We start from the raw sequence: 15,524 nt of genomic DNA, 5'->3' as shown, positions 1-15,524 counted from the left end.
TAGTCGTTTATTTTCCTGTTTTTGTCTTTTTTTAGTTTTTATTAAATAAAAGGAACAGAGGGAGGGGGGCCTGCGGTTTCTCAGGCTGGAAGGGAGAGACACAGGCCCCCCACTCCCTCTGCTCAAGGTGCACTGCGCAGTGAGCTTGAGGTGTAAGCTGGGTGGGGAGGGCAGCCGGTAGTGCTAGGAGGGTCGGGGTCGGGACCTAGGGCCCACCCAGCCCTCCCAGGAAGACTCAGTGGGCAGGGAGGGAGCCCCCTGGACCCTGGTGGGGGCTCGCCCGAGGGACTGGTGGGCCAGGGCTTGTGCTATAAGCCACAAGGTGGGACCCCAGGCCCACTCCTGGCCACTCCAGGAGGAAGGGTCAACAACGTCCATGCGTTGAAGGGGGCAGGGCTGTGGGGCAGGGCGGCCAGGCCCCTCACTCGTGGACGTCCCAGATCTCAGACAGCAGAGGCGGCAGCTTCTTGTCCTGGAGCCTCAGGGCAAAGACCTGCTCTGAGTGCACAGAGCTCAGCGTGCGCAGGCTCACAAGTTTCATCATCATCCAGGGGAAGCGCAGCTGGTCCTGTGGCCTCTTGATGCGCGTGTAGGAGAGCAGGGCCTCCACGTAGGGCTGCTGCAGGGCCTCCACGCGGCTCGGCTCCTGCACGTTGGGCCGGTCAGCGGAGAAGATGTTGATGGCGATGAGGAGGGCGTACTCGGCGTCGTCCAGGCCCAGCCGCCGCATGGCCCGGGAGAACTTGAAGATGGGGTTGATGAACTCCACCTGCAGGCCTGCGTGGTGGAAGTCATCCTTGCTGTAGGATGCACCTACACCGGCATGCACCGCGGCCTCCTGGTCAGGCCCACCAACTCCAAGGCCAGGGGGGCCACTGGCAGCTTCAAATTAGTTCCCAAGCACAAAAGAAAAGTCCAACCCAGGAAGACCTCTGCCATGACAGCCACCAGGAGACCCGGTGAGGCCAAGGAGAAGGGTCACAAGAAACCAAGGGAGGCAAAGAAGGACACCCCCAACTCAGGCGAGGTGAAAAAGGGACCCAGGAAGGCAAGAGAGGTGATGATGGGTCCTACCAAACCAGCCAAGGAGAAGGCTCCCAAGAAGGGCAGCCAGACCAAAGACCAGGAGGCAAGACTGAGTGAGGCCAAGAAGGCCTCCCAACAGCCAGACAAGGCTACGCAGGCCCTTCCCAGCGCCACTGGCCCGAGAGGGAAGTCAAAGGTCACAGGCAGAAGGAGCAACCAAGATGGCGAGGCCCACGGGAAAATGAAAGCTGGGAGCTGGAGTTCAAAATCCATGGTTCCCCAGGACAAGAATACTGCTGCTCCATCGGCCAAAAAGAAAGAAAACAAGGTCCTCAAGGAAGTTGTTGCCCGTGGGGCCACGGCAGGGCCCAGGGCCAAGGCTGCTGCTCTTCCTGGGGCCGGTGGGTCTAAGACTGTGTCCGCACCCCTGGTCAGGAGGACAGAGGCCCCCAAGGGCCCTAGAAGGCCGGGTATGCCCACCAAGGCCTCATCGTCCAAATTGGCCAGTAAGAAAACAGAAGCTGAAAGCTAGAGCTGGGGTGGAAAAAGGCTGAGATTCTGCTGGAGTTTTTATTCCCCAACACACATTCACTCTATTTATTTCATTGTNCAAAAAAAAAAAAAAAAAAAAAAAAGACACTAAAAAGAAAAAAGAAAATTGCCAAAAGATAATGGGATGTCATCTTTGACAAGCTGAAAGAAATAATTACAAATCTAGAATTCAATGCCAAATGAAAATATCCTTCAAAATCACTCATTTTCAGGCAATGAAAATCTTATAGAATTTGTCACCTAGAAACCTATGATGAAAGAAATACTAAAGGATTTTATTTATACAAGAAGAAGATGATTTCACAGGGACACTAGGACCCTCAGAGTTTGAGAATGATGAATAGCATAATAGCTATAAACATAGCTACATATAATGAATGGAGTTGTACTAAACAATATTTTCATACCTTGTGTAATTAAATATATATATTTGAAGTACATAGAATAGCATGATTGTAGAAGAAGGTAAAAGAAATCAAAGTGATCTAAATTCCAAAATGTTTCTGTATTATCCAAAGAAAAGTAAAAGTAATTTACTTACTGCTAGAATTTGATATGCCAAGGAAACTTGTCATAAAATCTTACTTATCTCCTAAAAGAAATTCAGTAAATAAATATAAATAATATGTAGCTACCGAAATAATACAGGGAAAAATAGAATAATAAATGTTCACCAACTACAAGCTAACCAAAAGAAAACAGGTGACTAACGTCTGAGGTCAATCTTAATAATTTATTTTAAACAAACTAACCCAAATCAAATTATTTAAAGGTGTTTTCAATATCTTCTTACTATTTTTATTTATTTGTGGGATCTGTAGGAATGTCTACTTTTCATTCTTGGTATTGATTCTTCTGTCTCTTTCTTTTTTTCTCTGATTTCTCTTTGCAAAGAACCACTTTTAGCTTTGGTAGTCTCCTTTAACAGAAGTTTTAAAACATATTTTATTATTTTTTTCCTCTTATGTTTATTATTACTTTCAGTCTGTCTTCTGAAATTCAGAAACCTATGTGGTCCAAAGGACACTGTTGAGAAAGTTAAAGTACAACCCACAAAAATGGGAGAAATGGTTGTAAATCAAGTATCTGATAAGAGATGTATATTCAAAATATATAAAGACATTTTAATATATAATATATATTAAACTTATAATATACAAATATTATATATAATTTATAATGTATATTTGTATAATGATATATTTAATATATATTAAATTTATGCATTTAAAAATGCTTTCCCACAAATTAAATTCAGGATTGAATGACTTCAGTAGTGAATCCTACCAAATATTTAAATAAATAACTAACATCACTGTTATACATGATTTTATAGTGCAACTAAACAAAATTCAATGAAAGGGAATATGACAATAGTTTAACCTTTAACCTTCAATCAATTTAATTCATTATGTTAACAGAATTTAAAAATCATATATTCATTTTTATCAATATATAAATTTTTAATAAAATTAAATATCCATCATTTAAAAACTTTAACAAATGTTTATTAATAAACTAATGAATAGTTTATACAATTTGAGGTGTACATTTATGATTTGTGAACTTTGTGTGTGCTATATGGTTTAAGAAAAGGTATAAATAGATTACATAGAACAATAAAATATTTTCAATTTTGCTTTGCTAAACTTTTAGTTTCTGCAAGTTTTTAAAAACTTTAGTGATTTATTTATTTTTGAGAGAGATAGAGCATGGTGGGTGAGGCACAGAGAGAGGGAGACAGAACCTGAAACAGGCTCCAGGCTCTGAACCATCAGCACAAAGCCTGATGCAGGGCTTGAACCCATGAACCATGAGATCATGACCTGAGCCAAAGTTGGACACTCAACTGATTGAGCCACTAAGGGGTCCCTAGTTTTTGCAAGTTTTTAGGTCCATCCAGGTTAAAAATAGATTGCTATATACTTTCTGCTTTACATTATTTTGCCTTTTATTTCTCTAAAGAGATACAGGTTTTATTAGCTTGCATAAAAATCAGTGTAAAAAATCAAATCAAAAACAAACAGACTTAGCATACCTACAATAAAAAGGAAGTTTAATTATATATTGAATGTTTATACAAATTAAAAAAGAATATGTTGCCAAAACCTCTCATCAAAGGCAGGTGTTTTCAGGGCTGACACTGTACATGTTGGTTTAAAAAATTATTTTTAATGTTTATTTTTGAGAGAGAGACAGACAGATCACAAGCAGGGGAGAGACAAAGAGAGAAGGAGCCACTCAGGCACCCTTGGTACATGTTGATTTAAATAGATTTCACCAAACTAGAATAGATTAGGAATGGGTTTTATAGAAGAGAAACAAAAAGGAAGCTCATCAGTGTAGGCATGCATGGATTCTCATGCTCCTCATTATTTTGAGGAAATATGTTTCAGGTCAGGATTTCTGTTGGGTATGGGAGAGTTTAGTTGTAGAGAAAACTCCCCTCTCTATGCATCTTCCTCCAATAAAGCAACCATTCTAGGAGAATGGTTCTAGAAATATGCAAGCTGCTTTGTACTGTTAGACCTCCCTTTCCAAAGGAGAAACACTGAGAACAAAGTCCACAAAACACAAAAGGAGTTGGTTATTCAGGTTTGTTTTAGTCTGGCCGGACGGCCCCTCCTGAGCACGCGAAAAGTCCCTGGAAGAGAACCCCAGAGAGCCATAGCTCAGGGTTTATATACGGAGAGGGGCGAAGCTGGTGTATAGGAGCGAGAATTTTGTGGTTAGAGGTGGGGGCTGCTTAAAAGTTGATTGAAGAACATGTTTAACCATTTTAATCACAATGTTCATTAAAGATTTACATCTCAGGGGCTTGCTGGAGTCAAGGAGGAGCTAGGTTGCTCAACCCCTGACCTTTTACCCGAATAGAGTTTGATATCAAACAATGGTTGGTATTTTCCTCATTTGCAGGCCCCTCACCTTTTGGCCCAAGGGAGTTTTTACGGTACCTGGAAGTCTAGACATGGGATGTCAATGCTTCTAAAGTTCTGTGGAAACCTAGTGCCTGGCACTGGAGATGCTGGGATAGCTGGGATTTGAGGGGGTTTGGGAATGTTACATGCCCCCTGTGTGGAGAGAGAAAGTCAAGGCATTCATTAAAAAACAAAACAAAACATGGCTTTATATTCTCTTATTGGGAGAAGAGGGCTTAAGACTAAATCTTAATCCTGGCAATTGATGGTGACTTTTCAGCTTACTTTAGACAATTTGCTCCTAGAATGAAAACAATGCTCTCCCGCCAATGCTCTTTTAGCAATATATTAAAACATAACACTTAGTACACAGTAGACACACAATAAATATTTGCAGAATAAATAAATGTATTTTTTGTTTCTTGTTTCTTTTGAGGAAGAAGGAGAACCTGATAGGAGTCATGCCTTGCTACAAAGGAGTTACTTCTTTCTACCCAGGAATTGGTGTTTTGTGAATTTAATAAAAGTGAATTCCATATTATAATGTCAACAGAAATCCTGAGAAAAATTTATTCCTTCTATATCAGAAATGAAATCAAAAGCCATAATTGTCCATTATTTACTTTTTTTGGCTCAGGAGCAAATATACTATATGTAGGATTCTTAGGCTCTTAATTACATAAAATAATTAAAACAAAAGGAGAAATGATAAAAAGCAAATAAACAGAAAACTACAGTATAATTTCCACATACTTTGAAGCCTAACACTACATTATATGGTTCTTTTTATCGATATATTTCTATTTCTACTCTAATACAGAGAAAACTTAAAAATTAAGGCAAATATGGACAAAATTGTGTTCCAATTTAAGAATTTCTTCTCTTGAAGGAGGAAAAAAAGGTTGAGTGATAAATACTATAAATCAGCATAGAATAATATGTGCCTAAAATTGATGTGTGACAATAAGCAGAAGGCAACAGAGCAAGAGCTAACACAGGCCTACTGACTGAGTCGTATTGATAGGGAAAAATCTGTTCTAAGATGGTCAATAGGAGTGATAAGGAAATACCTGTCCAGGATCAAAGGCTCCCCCTTCAGGGGTCTTCTTCCCACCCTGCTCGTCGCAGAAATTACTGAGGAATGCGGAAGTAACAGGCTATAAACTATTCCCTCTGCTGATGCTCTGGGCTCAGACCTCTGGAGAATGGTCTCCTCTGAACCCACCAGTGTAAAATAAATCTCCCTTCCAAGATCTCCAAGTGCCGCTTGGTTCTTCCACCGGGTGATCCAGACCAGATTCCGTAACAGTATTTATTCCATCTAAACATACTTCACTGTTTTACTTTGCTTACCTGGTAAGGAGATGCCTTAGCCCTTTATCTTGAGAAGTCAGTGAAAATTAAAGGAGCAGTCTTCCCTGAACACTAGAAAGGATCTTAACAGAATTTAGCATGACTGGACTGATGTCGCCAAGTAAAACAGAAAATGAATTAAATTTGAAAATCAGATACGTGGATGTTTCTTGTTGAAATATGTCCCAAATATCACATCATGCTTACTTAGGCTGAATATTAAGTAACTAATAAACTGCAAATCTAATCGAGCATTCCACATTTTTAATTGCAAATCTAGCCATAAAGTAGACAAAAACCACAACAAAGCCCTGAGGGCAGCAGCTATGGAAAGGTTAGTAAAGTGAAAAAAAATACTTCCACTACTACTTTTCCTCTCCCCTTCTAGGGAAACCTTCACCAAACCTATATTGCGCTGGATAGATTCTGTTTTCTAAAAAGTTGTAAAACTGTAATTTAACCCTTGAGGGCTACATACATAAGTTAAAAACATAATTTATGCATTTCTTCCTTTTTACTTGAACTGATCAATATCACCAGAGTAATAGGAAATATAAAAGCAGATAAAGTTGTTTTCTATCTGTTTGCTTTTATAGTTCTATTTTGGTTTTCTGGTTGGGAGTAGTTTATTTTAAATTTGTTTTCATTTGCATGTCAAAGTCATGACAGGCCCTATTCTTAGTAAATAGAAGTTTTCTTTTTGTTGCTTATTTTTCCAATGTGGCTGCTAAAATGGTAAATTTTTAAACTACTCAAAGGAATTAAAAGTGAAGTCCTCTGGCTACCTGAAAGTATTAAGGGGTTTGCTGTAACTAATTTTGTTAAGCCAAGTAGCTTTCTCTATCTCCTTCTTTAAAAACTGAATTACATTATCAGTGGGCCCAAATAAACATGATTTTAATTAATCCCATTTTTTCCCTCTTTTTAGCTGTGTATTTTAGAAAGCATTACGTATCAAGGGAGTTGGAAATCTCAGTATGACAGAAAAATACTTGATATTTTGCTAGTTGAATATAAAATATGACCTTCTCTCCTTTTGAATTTTCTTCAGTTTAAATGTAGTAATTGAAGGAATTTTACTTTGGTGCTTCTGTCTTCCATTAATCTTATAGCACTTACAAAACTCCAGAAAACTTAACTAATACATTTTGCAAGGTTTTTCTTTTTGTGGTATCAATTTGCATTTTAAATGCGATCATTAATTTATAGAAAAAATATGTAGAAAGCATCAGGATTCAAAGAATATTTTAAGAATAAAAAAAGAAACTCATTCTTGGTAGCTGGAAGCCTTTATTCCCAGCTAAGCCAACAACTCTTGGCTAGAAGAAAGTCTGAAAGAAGATGGACTAACTTCCAGGATTTAAAAGCATTTTCAAATCTTAATTGTCTTGGAACATAAATGCAGTCATAAGAAACAAAATTGGTTTGACAGGAAAGTTTCTTAAATCAGCAAGTTAGGTCAAGCAAATCATAGTAGGTTTTTTCAGTAAGGTATAGTTCCCTGAAAACTTTTGAAACAAGAAAAAATTAGTTCAATGTTATTTATCTTTCATATTTTAGTATAACATTTTACTGATTACCAATATTTGTCAATCTCCATCCTAGGTGTTCTTAAATATTAATTTATCATTTCTAAGATTATTTATTGATTGCCTAAATATATACTTTTCTTATTTTGCAGATGAAGTAAATGATAAAATTGAAGAGCTTAAGTAATTTTTTCACTGCTAGGAAACAGCAGAGTGAGCAATGAACTTTCAGATTTATATAAAGACTATGAAATTTATTTCATGTTACATTACTCTGCTATATAAGCACTTCGTTTCTAACTCATCTACTCTTCTAAGCATCTATTGTAATTTCATGTATAGTTGTAAAAATGAAAGGAAAACATGATCATTTGAAGTGATTGGTCCTAGAAATAGGAATATACAATTAGCTCTCTTCAGGCAAGAACACATTTTAGCTACAAAGAGTAGTGTCATACAGCCAAGTTACTTTATAATCTTCTATTTCTGATCCCCTAAATTCACAGCAGCATAGTCACAGCTATTTTTAAAGTTGATCTTATGATTTGAGAAACAAGAAAGGTATATTTTAAACCACATATTTTAAAAATATAATAAAAGAGTACTCCCTTACAGCATAGATATTCTCATTAGGAGAATACAAATACATTTTTAAAACTTTATAATTATAAATACATTTTCCTAGGCATTCATTTCTTTTTCTTCTGTGATTTTTTGTAGATTAATAATTCCATTAAATGTGAAAACCATGGAGTCTGCAGCTGTGCAGATCTGCTCTTGATTTCAGCTATGAGGTACTGAACAGATTAATCGTGAGTCTCAGTTTTCTCATCTGAAAAGTGAAAATACTGAAGAGCCTGAAATTAAGGCCTCCATTAAGAGCAACCTCGGGCTGCACGTAGCCCCAGTCCCGGTTCCAGGGAAAGCCTCAGACTGTTCAAGGCTAAAGCCATCCTGGGACCGCCCTCAGTTCAGCTCATCAAAAAAACATTCCTATTGTCTGAGTCAAGGCTGGGAACTGCAGACAGTTATTTTATACAAACTAGCCAATTTCTCGCCGCTTGCCTGAACCCCACGTGGGCCCTTTAAACTCACCTCATGATTGGTCATTTTCAAAGGATTCTCAAAAGTCATGATTGGGTCCCACCAAAAGTAATGAACACCTCACAGATACTGAATGGTCAAAGCTGTAATTGTAATTGGTGCTTATGTGATGATGCTACATGTACTGTAACACCCCCATCCCTTACTCCTTAAAAACCCTGTTCCCTATTGTTCTTCACTTCACCTTGCTGCCATGACACTGGTAGGCGGGTGAGCCCCTGCTTGAACTTGTAATAAAGACCCTTTTGTATTTGCATCAGTGCCGGCTCCTTGGAGGTCTCTGGGACTCGCGATTCGGGCACAACAATACAAGCAATTGTCTCTTAAATATTATTGTAAAAGTTTAAGGAGATCATGGATATAAAATACCAATGACAGAGAAAATGCTTAGATAATATCATAGGTAAGAGAGATAAAGCTTAAGGGAATGAATGAAAGATGACTAAATCAGGACACGCAAAGCAGAAATCAGAAGGTATCTGAAGAATATTTAAAAATGGAAGATTACATGTGTTTTAGATATCATAGAGGTTAAATAACTACTATGTTAAGAGACCTTAATTAAGTGAACCAGAAGGATAAGAATTGGTAGTTAGAAAATAGAATGTTAGTTTTAACTAAATTATATTTTGTGAATGTGTCATAAGTAACATGAGCTCTGATTATAGCTGGTGCCAGAACTTGACAGTGCACATAAGTAGTTGAGGTGGAGCAGAGGACAGGAAATAAAAGGATCAAAGAACCTAGCAGCCAGGTATCTCTTTAGATGTAAATTCATGTACATGAATGTGTTTGAAATGAGTTTGTTTACCTGTGATTTAAATAATGTACATCTCTCCAAAGTATCCTTCTGAAGGCATTTGCTAAATAGGGCTATCGTCATCATTCTTTTAATTTTTTACTGCTATTTATTTACTTTTTTGAAAGAGAGAATGAGTGAGCTCAGAAAGGGCAGAGAGAGAGAGAAAGAATCCTAAGCAGGTTCCACACTGTCAGCACAGAGCCTGACACAGGGTTTGATCTCACCAACCATAAGATCATGACATGACCCTAAAATGAGAGTCAGATGCTTAACTGACTGAGCCAACCAGGTGCCCCTATTCTTTTAAATAAAATAGGTAGAAATTGGGAAAATAATCTTTTTCCTACTGGGATCATTAAATTGACAAAAGTGTACAAACTTTCACTATTAGCCACAAGAAGATATTCTGTCTATAGGAAAGACAAAAAATGACAAATAGAGATGGATACAAGGATGGATGGATGGATGGATGGATGGAGAGACTTAGTGGTACTAACCCGAATTTCAGTAACCCAATATCTTTCTCTCTAGAATTTAGTCTTTGTTTCTTAAATTTATCCCAATGTAATTAAAATTTCCAAACTGATATGCGAAGAATGCAAGATATTCTTTTCTTAAACTAGTCTCAGCATTTCTTTCTTTTGCTTCTGAAAATACCCCAGTGTTAATATAAAAGGATATAGCCAGTAAACTCTCATCCTCAGATCCACTCCCCAACATTTTCTATTTTGCTTTTCCTTCCTCTGTAGACCACAATCAAGCTGCCTTGATTAGAATAAGACATTGGAATCAACCAACTGAAGGGAGAGATGTGCTGGATCTTTCCTCACCATCTATCCATCTTCAGAAAATAATACCTCCTGTCTTGAATTTGTCTTGAACTCTCCTGTATTTGGTAACCACTGATCTGTCTTACTACTTATGGTTTACAGGTGAAGATGGCTTTTTTTTTCTTTTACTACATAAGAGTATTTCACTACTCTCAGTTGATTTCTATATTCTTCCATACACTTTTGTAAATATTCTCCTTATTAAAATATCTTCAGTTACCTCTTTTGTATGTCTATATGATTGTACATATATTTAAATTATTATAAATACACACATATATATGTTTAATTCTGATGATATATACATATGTGAATATATATCCATTTTTAAATAAATAATATAAAAACAGCAATAAAGATGGTAGAATAATTGATTTACTTAAATATTCTGAAATATATTTCATTTAAAAATTTTATCTTCAGCTCAAATGCTTTTTTCATTAATCACAGTGACTGATTTTGACATTTTTACAGGCCAATTTCATACAGAACTCATCCAAATTCTAAAGATAAAATGACTTGTTATTTCAAACTCCTTGGTAAGTCTAGTAAAGTGCAGTACTGTCAAAAAACTGAAGAATAGGGTTATAGATTCTTAGATATATAAATTCAGAATGACATTCCAAGTTTTATTTGAGTTTTCTGGTATAATGCTAGAAAAATAAAAAAATATTGGGCTGAAAATTTTCATCACCTCTCCACTAATTAGTAAAATCATAAAAGAAAATGGAATTTTTCCTTATAACTTTGGGTCTTTTTGTTTGAAAGCAAATATTTGCAACCATAAGGACTCTTAGAAGGCACATGTACATATGAACTCTACACATTCTAAAAGACTACTTTTATTTTGTACTAATGTTGGAATTCTCTCATTCTACTGGTTTGTGATTATCAAGTAGTGAGGGATTTGTTTGTACATATTTGAATTCACAAGACTTTTTCTATTTTACCATGCAATGATATGTTATTTTTTCCCTAACAGTGACTTCAAAGTATTATACTACTGTATATATTAATCATTATAGTAAAAGATCATTACTATAACAATAGTCTCTACTGTGCGGATATGACTACTCATTATTTATTTTCATCTATAATGTAAGGCTATATAATATGCTTTTCTGCATTAAAGTATAATTTTTGGCAATATACAAAGCAGAGAGTAAACATAAAGGGCCATTTCTGGGAGTAGCATTTGGTAAAATTCTGAAGAATTGGGATATGTATACATAGTTGTTTGTTCAGTTAGTCACATAATGAATCCATTAAGGCAATTTTCTGATTTTTTTAATAAGGAACATTTTAACAAATAACACATAATTCTAAACATTTTTAAAAATAATTTTAAGTAGCTCTTTCGAAAAATAATTCATGTAAGTGATGTCTTCAACAGAGCCGTTTCATTAAAACACATTTTAATGGTAGTGTCTGAAGTAATGCTAAAGAGACTTATAGGTTTTTATAGGTTTAATTTCTAGAATGATTTGCTAAAATATTCCATTACAGTTAAATGGACAACGTGCTATAATGATCAGTCACTAAAACTTACTAATCTTCTATTTAAGATTGCACTTGACAAATTGGTATTTTCATTCATCATACAGTTTCTTAATGACAGACAAGCTAGGGAATATTACAAAAGGTTATTCTCTTGAGTAAAATTATCTCACCTAAAGTGAGGCCAGGTTGTTCTGGGGTAGCAGGATTCTGTTTAGAAAAGTAAACTGATGCAGCAATTGATGAAATAATGCTATCATAAAATGAGCTCATAATGCTCATAGCTCATAGCATTTGACCACTGAAACAATCAATCTGCTTTATTTAAAAAGTTTTAAAATGTAATGCTTTTTAAAAAGTCATTTTGTCACTCCTGGACATGGTCAGTGACAATAAAGCTAAAATTGGCATTGAAATAAATAATTCAGAAAAGATTAGGAGACCCTCTTCAAATGGGTAATTGTGACAGAGATTCCTTGTTGCCTACCCCATCATAGGATCCTCCTTTCTCTCTTTGAACTAACATCAGTGATTTCCAGGTGACACTTAATGGCCTAAATGAAAATATATTTCTCAGCAATTTATATGTGTAAAATCTAGAATAAGAGAAATGAAACATATGTGCCCGGTTAATGGAATGTCAATTAAAAGTCTTTTTTTTTTTCACTTAAAAATTCTGCTGGTTGGCTGGTAGATGTAATGGTTGGAGCTCAAGCAGGTATTTTATTATTTTTAATTTCTTAAGAGTTTATTTATTTATTTAGAGAGAACATGTGCATGCAGTTGGGGAGGGGGCAGAAAGAGAGAGAAAGAGAGAGAATCTCAAACAGGCTCTGCACTGTCAGTGTGGACCCAGATGCAGGTCTCAAACTCAGGAATCCTGAACCAAAATCAAGAGTCTGGTCCCTTAACCAACTGAGCCACCAAGGTGCCCTGTGGCATTTTAAATAATAAGAGAAAAAATTCATGATTTGTGAATTTTGGAACAAGGAATTAAGGACACTAGTTCTTTTGTGCTAATGAAACAGCAAAAATAAGGTTAAAAAGAGGTAAGTAAAATATTAGAACATTTAATTTTAATTTTGCTCATGTAGCAGACTTTTGGTAAAAGATATTCTTGACAAGAATCCAGCTAGGTTTTGTGAATGTTGGGATTGGACATGGTATAGGCTACTTTCCAAATACTGGCATAAGTGAATTGACTGGAAGTTAGTTGCCCAGATCTCCAAACCAAACATAAATAGATATTTTGTTTGACAGTTACTAGGAAGACTTTATAAGAACTGCTTCTTCTCCTAGAAACTTGAATTTACCTAGTTGAACAGTTGAAATAATCTGTAGATTATGTGCTAATATATTCTCTTCTTTTGTGAGTGTTAAGTCTTTATTCTGAAAGTAAAATTTTGACTATTTTTTGAAAGCAAAAGAGTTAAATAGAATAAGGAATAATTCATTTTAAAAAGAGCTAGTAGATCATAGGTGGAAGAAATAATTCAGTATATATCAGTAAACTAAAAAGAAGGGAAGATTCTAATAATCTGAGTAAGTGAAAGAACATGGCAAGTGATGGAAAGAAGACATCACACATGTTAGCCCAACTGCAACTAGTTAGTTTATGAAAGGTAATCTCAGATATCCCACCAAAACACAATTACTCCAGGCCCCTAATTTTTTCATTTTTGAGTTTCAAATGAATAGAAAGCATCACTGATATAAAAAGCAATCCGACTATCTCTCTGCCCTTAATTCTATATATGTATCTCAAATATCAGTATCCCCATAGTCATATATGGCACGTACATAGATATAATATACAAACATTTGTAGAGACAGAGTCACAGGGAGAGAAAGACAGACTATAAATATGTCAGGAAAAAATACATAAAAATGTCAATTAATTCAGAAACTTCTGCTCCTGAGTTGGACAGTGTAGTTTAGCTTTTACTACATCAAAAATCCCATTTTAAAATGTCTGGACAAAATACAGGGGCCATATGCTTGGAGGCTTTAAGACAATGTTGAGACACTGAGGGGTGCTGGGGGCCTAAGAATCAGAAGAGAGAAGCTCAGGGATATTTGGCAGTCACAAGAAGAGACAAAGACAAAAAGTTCTGGATGTTCTGATGTGATGAATATTTCAGGACTTCTCTTTTACTGTTGAAAGTCTTGAAGTGAGACACATGAAAAAGAGGTTGACCTAACATTATCAGGTTTGCAAACCAGCCTTGGCTCAGTATAATTGCTGATTGACACACACTTCAAGAATAACATAAAAACTATTTGGCATGCAGAAGAAAGGACCACAGGTCCAAAAAACAAGAGGAAACCGACCATAAAAACAGATCACAAAAATGATGGGAGGTATTGGAAATGGCTAAAAAGGATTTAAAAGAAAAAATTTATTTCTAAAGTATACAATATAGGAAATATACATGAAATAAATATAAAATTTCACAGTAGGATTAAGCTCTATAAAAATATTTCAGGTGAAATAGGGAGAGGATAAGATTACCACTTTCAAATGAGGTTCAAATTAAGAAAAAAAAACTTTATATATGAAATGGCATTTTAGCTGAGTTTGGAAGAGTAAGCTAACAAGTATGGATATCAGTAATGGAAGAATTAGTTAGGTAATTGAAGCCTCTTTAGGTAACTGAAGTTTCTTTAAGCATTTAAAGTAAGTTTAATATCAAGACCCAGACTAAATACATCCCCAAATGATTGGAGCCTGTTTTTCATCAATGAGAAGAAGAGGGCTAGAAGGGAGTCAAAAACACAAACAGCAGACTAATCTCTTTTTCAAAAGTTGAAAAAGGTTGAGTCTATACTCTGTAAACAAGTAATCTTAGAAATAATTTTGGCAATATACCGAGTAAATACTGCATAGGCAATTGGAGTGATGATTCAGAGCCTGTGGGGAGCTGTTTCTGACCTCATAGGTTGAGAAAGAACTGCTTGTGAGGTTAAGGTAAGTTGCACAGACTCTTACCGTCAGATGGCAACTGATATCCACCCTCACCCAATTGTTTCTGCTTGAGTACCAACCCCCAAGTCACCTTGTTAATTGGAGTTAGGAGTGACTCATTCTGGCCTTGATATGCTGATTGCACTTTGTGAAGGAACTTACTGTAGGAACTTCTTTTGTGGTTATGGGAACAACATTGTGTTCCTGAAAGACCTGTTTTTCTTAATACCTCCCTCCCATTAAGTGATGAGCCGGCTGTTGACCCCTGCTCACAAAGAACTAACTTTTGCCTTTACTATTATAATGCCACCTCTGGGCTGTCCCCCATCCTTTTGCATGTCAATATTCTGGAAAATTTTTACTGATAAAAGGATTTACCATCAGAATGCCAATACTGTGCCGCCCCCCAAACACTAAATCATAAAATAAAGTTGAGTCTCAGACAGTGCAGAGAGGCCTGGCTGGTGACCAGAAAGAATCTTGTGCCTCTCCCATCTCTCCCTCACTGACACTGTCCATCCTTCAGGGACCCCTGGACCTGGCCGGAGCTGGACTCTGGCAAGAGCCAAAATAATTCAAGTCATGCCAAATTTTATTGGTTTCTTTGTTTTTTTTCCCCTCGATTTTTTTTTTCTAAGTTCGGAGATGAGGTTCGTGCTATACACATAATTTAGTCTGGTTCTACAAAACATTTGACAACATAACTATACCATTTTTAAGTGTGGACCCAATGGCAAGGTTACAAAATGGATAGAAAGTCAGCTAGCCAATAAATGTAAACAATTTTGATGGTCTGGGAAAGTTTGGACTATCTCCTAGACTTTCCCTGTTGCCAGTCAGGTTATTTTAAGTGAATTATTAAATAAGAATCCATATGTTATATTTGAAGATACAAATGTAATACCATGTATTATATTTGAAGAAGACACAAATATTCAAGAGATGAAG

At 36.2% G+C, this 15,524-nt stretch overlaps 2 pseudogenes; one reads left to right on the top strand and one right to left on the bottom strand.

The window, feature by feature from the left end:
* Positions 1 to 334: 334 nt before the first annotated feature.
* Positions 335 to 805, bottom strand: LOC144234753 (oxysterols receptor LXR-beta pseudogene; annotated as a pseudogene).
* Positions 806 to 808: 3 nt separating this feature from the next.
* On the top strand, positions 809 to 1,599 carry LOC144234752 (histone H1.8 pseudogene; annotated as a pseudogene).
* The last annotated feature ends 13,925 nt before the right edge of the window (positions 1,600 to 15,524 follow it).

Source organism: Crocuta crocuta, unplaced genomic scaffold (genome assembly GCF_008692635.1).
Source record: "Crocuta crocuta isolate KB4526 unplaced genomic scaffold, BGI_CrCroc_1.0 scaffold709, whole genome shotgun sequence".
In the NCBI taxonomy this organism is placed as follows: domain Eukaryota; kingdom Metazoa; phylum Chordata; class Mammalia; order Carnivora; family Hyaenidae; genus Crocuta; species Crocuta crocuta.
Note: the sequence above shows the minus strand (reverse complement) of the source record. Positions and strands in the feature narration are given on the sequence as shown.